Source organism: Pinus tabuliformis, chromosome 7 (assembly GCF_031772625.1).
Source record: "Pinus tabuliformis cultivar Carrire ecotype Pingquan chromosome 7, CPIR1, whole genome shotgun sequence".
Taxonomy (NCBI): Eukaryota; Viridiplantae; Streptophyta; class Pinopsida; order Pinales; family Pinaceae; genus Pinus; species Pinus tabuliformis.
Genome location: NC_142293.1, coordinates 519,853,132 through 519,857,151, shown reverse-complemented (window position 1 = coordinate 519,857,151; position 4,020 = coordinate 519,853,132).

Sequence of the window (4,020 nt, the reverse complement as noted above, 5' to 3'; positions counted from 1 at the left end):
TTGGACAGTGTTTGGACTGGTAAAGCACCATGTGGCAAGTCTATGTTTGATGTTAGATACATTCCAGAGGTACCAAATTGCGCTCAATCTAAAGAAATTTTTGTTTTGTGTCCCCTTTGGGATCTTGCTGGGCCATGTGGTATGCAGACAAGGCTTGATGGTAGACCCAGCAAAGATCATGGTCATAATCAATTTGGAGGCACCATGGAGTTTGAAACAGTTGTGTGCAACATTGGGGCATATGGGATACTATAGGAAATTCATCAAGAGATATGCCCAGATCACTGCGCCAATGGAAAAACTCTTCAAGAAGGATGTTATGTTATGTTGGAATGAAGAATGCCAGAAGAGCTTGGATGTGTTGAAGGAGAAAATGGTCATCGCGTCGATACTAGTCTTACTAGATTGGAAGAAGGAATTTCATGTACATGTGGATGCATCATGTATTGCGTTGGGAGCAGTACTAACATAGGTCAGTGAAGGGGACTTGGATCATCCTATAGTGTTCACAAGTAGGAAGCTTCCCAAAGCGGAGAAAAATTATTCCACAAAAGAGTGCAAAGGATTGGCGTTGGTTTACGCGCTCCAGAAGTTCAAGCACTATTTGTTGGGTGGACATTTTAAGATGTATACGAACCATTCCACGTTGAAGTACCTGGTCAACAAGCCTGTGTTGGGGTGGAAGATATGCAGGTGGCTGTTGTTGTTCCAGGAATATGATTTTGAAGTTATTGTGAAACCAGGACGCTTGAATGCTGGACCGGATCATCTGTCGCGCATTGAAACAGGGGAGGAGCCTACTAATTTGGAGGAAGGGCTACGTGACGCACAACTCTTTGTAGTACACGTCGTGGATAGTCACTTTGAAGATATTATCCACTTTCTAACAATAGGAACAGCTCCGAAAGGTTATACGAGTCAACAGAAGAAGGAACTGGTAGTGCATGCAGCAGATTTTTCTGTCATTACTAGAAACTTGTACAAATTAGGATTAGATGAAGTATTGTGACGTTATGTGCCAGATTTTGAATGAAACAACATCCTCGCTGAGGCTCGTGACGGAGCCGTTCGAGGTCATTATGCAAGGAAAGCAACAACACAGAAGATTCTACAAGATGGGTTATGGTGAACGACCTTGCATAAGGATTCAAAAGCGTATTGTAGGGCATGTGACGCATGCCAAAGGAAGGCAGACCCTCGTGCAGGTATGAGCTATCGCTGAATCTGCAGATATCACTACAGCCCTTCGAGAAGTGGACGATTGAGTTTGTAGGACCAATTCAGCCTCTAGGTAAAAAGACGGGTGTGCGGTACATCATCACCACGATTGAGTACTTAACAAGATGCGTGGAGGCGCAGCCTGTGAAGCATTGTACAAGTGCGACGGAAGCCAAATTCATCTTTGAGTATGTGTTGACAAGGTTCAGTTGTCCAAAAATTCTAATGAGCGATCGCAGTACACAATTTCTCAATGAGACGATCAACACGATGATGGAGGAATTTCAGGTTTACCATCAGAAGAGTATGCCATATCACCTGTAAGCTAATGGCATGGTAGAAGCATTTAATAAGATACTGGAAAATGCACTAACAAAGGTTTTCAATGCTCAAAGGAATGACTGGGATGTGAACATACCCACGGTGCTATGGGCTTATAGGAAAACTTGCAAGAAGATGGTTGGACAAACGTCGTTCAGACTGGTTTATGGCGTAGAAGTTGTGACGTCGATGGAGTACATTGTACCTAGTCTGTGCATAGTAGCATTCACAGGAATGGCGGATCACGGAGCCTTGGAAGAGAGGCTCATCCAGCTAACAGAACTTGAGGAGGATATATTTCTAGTTGGATTTCATCGATAAGTTCAAAAGGAGCGCGAAAAGCCATGGCACGATCAACACATCAAATTGCGCACCTTCAAGGTAAATGATCTAGTTTTGTTATATGACAGCAAGTTTGATAAATTTCCAGGGAAATTTAGGATGCATTGGCTGGGGCCCTATGTCATCAAGGAGATTACCGATGGTGGAGTAGTTCAGTTGGTAAAATTGAATGGAGAACCATTCCTAGTATGGGTGAATGGCAGCCGATTGAAGCCATACACTGGTGATCTGGCTAGATGACTACATGTTGGCAGCACAGTCTTAGCACTCCAGGCAGCTGGAAGGAGGCGGGGGACTATAAACTACACTTCCCGGGTTGGGGAGCTATGCGATTGGGGAACTGCATAGAATGAAGGAATGTCACAGTGTCAGCAAAAATGCACAAGGAGCTGTGCCATCCAAGAAGGGACCGTGCAGGGCATCTAGAAAGTGATCGTTATGGTCACTGTTCATGACTTGAATTCGAAAATGCCTATAAATTACAGGTGTCTATGCAGCGAAAAACACTTGCCATTTTGAGAATTGAGGTATTAAGCTCTCGGGCGCGTATGAACCCTGAGATATTTTAAGCTCTGATAGTGAGTTCAGTGTTTGAGAAATTTCCAACAGAGACGTAGGAGTTGCTATCTAGCATTATGTCGGCACCTGTAGAAACCGTGAGTGCAAGAGAAGCAATGATAGCTGAAGGAACTGCCATGGAGGTAGTAATGGCAGTTGAGGGAGCTGAACCAAAGGTTGAAAGCATCGAAGTACAGGCATAAGTGCCTAAATCACCAAGGACACCCAAGCCAAGGTCTACGCTAACCAAGGAGGGTCCAAAATCAAAGAAGGATAAACAGAAAGCGCAACAGTCGGTGCGCGCATCACCCAGAAGGCACCCACAGATGAGAAAGCCCACTACATAGGAAAAGAGAAAGGTGATTGACCTAGAGCCTGAAGCCGATGTTGAAGAACTCCATGTGGGTGCGGATGACATTGATATGGAGGGGGCAGAGGACGTTGATGTGGAGGGGTCTGACCCCATTTCTAAAATTCCTGAGTACATTCCTCCGCGCAGAGGCAAGACAAAGGTTTCGAAGGATATTGATGAAAGTAAGGTCACACTATACACACCCTTACTACCAGACCAAATAGTCTTTGAAGGACCGCGCCTGGGGCGCATCCCTCTTTTAAAATTGGAGGACTGGGATTTTGCTGAGACAAAACGCTTTCCCCATTTAGCGATGGACCAACTCATGCACCGCGTCTTCTACAAAGACTCTGGTGTGACCACGTTGGAGCCAATAAAGTGGGTAAAAGGGGTGGATAAGGTGGGTTTGTTAAACATGTTGTGGGTACCGCATTACAATTGCACACCCATAACCATGGTAGTGATCAAGCAGCTATTGTGCTTGGTGCACGATGGGTGTCTGTGGCTAGAAGAGCTGATACCCATCACTAACATACTGATCCATAAGATCACTCAGCTGCCACACTTGGGAGAAAATCTGGCCATGGAGTTTGGTGGAAAGATAGGCGAGCGTGACCTCGCTGAAGTAATGAAGGACAAATTCAAACTCGCTAAGAAGCCGCGCGGCTACGCCATCACAAGTATAACTGACCCCGCGGTCAAAGTAGCAACGCAAATCTTGGCAGGAAAGATTATGTGGAAGTGTCGCGCAGACGAAGTGTCGGCACTAGTAGTAGCCTTAGTGGCCCAGTGTGTGGAGGGTGTACAATTTAACTGGGCATGCTACCTCTGTGGTGAGTTCCTCATGAACTACAGAGAGGCATGAGATCATAGCAAAACATTCCACTATGCATGGTTGTTGTTGTCCATAGTGCTGGTCGCGTGGGAGTTACCAGAGGATAGCTAGTTTCCTCCGGTCACGCTCGACCTACCGGAAGCAGCGAAGTTCGCTTCGCTATGGGCTACGAAGGACCCTCAAAGGGTCAAGGATAGTAAGGTCTTTTGGATCTTAATGGAGATGAGTATCCATATGGCCATCAACCGCAAACCATGATTGTTGCCAACCGTTTGAGAAGTTGCAAGAGTATGTGGAGTTCAAGGCCGACTTCCACCATGTCTCGATACACATGTGAAAGGATCCTTAGCAGAAATGGTATGACCTGCCATACCTGGCCACAGATGATGCGGTT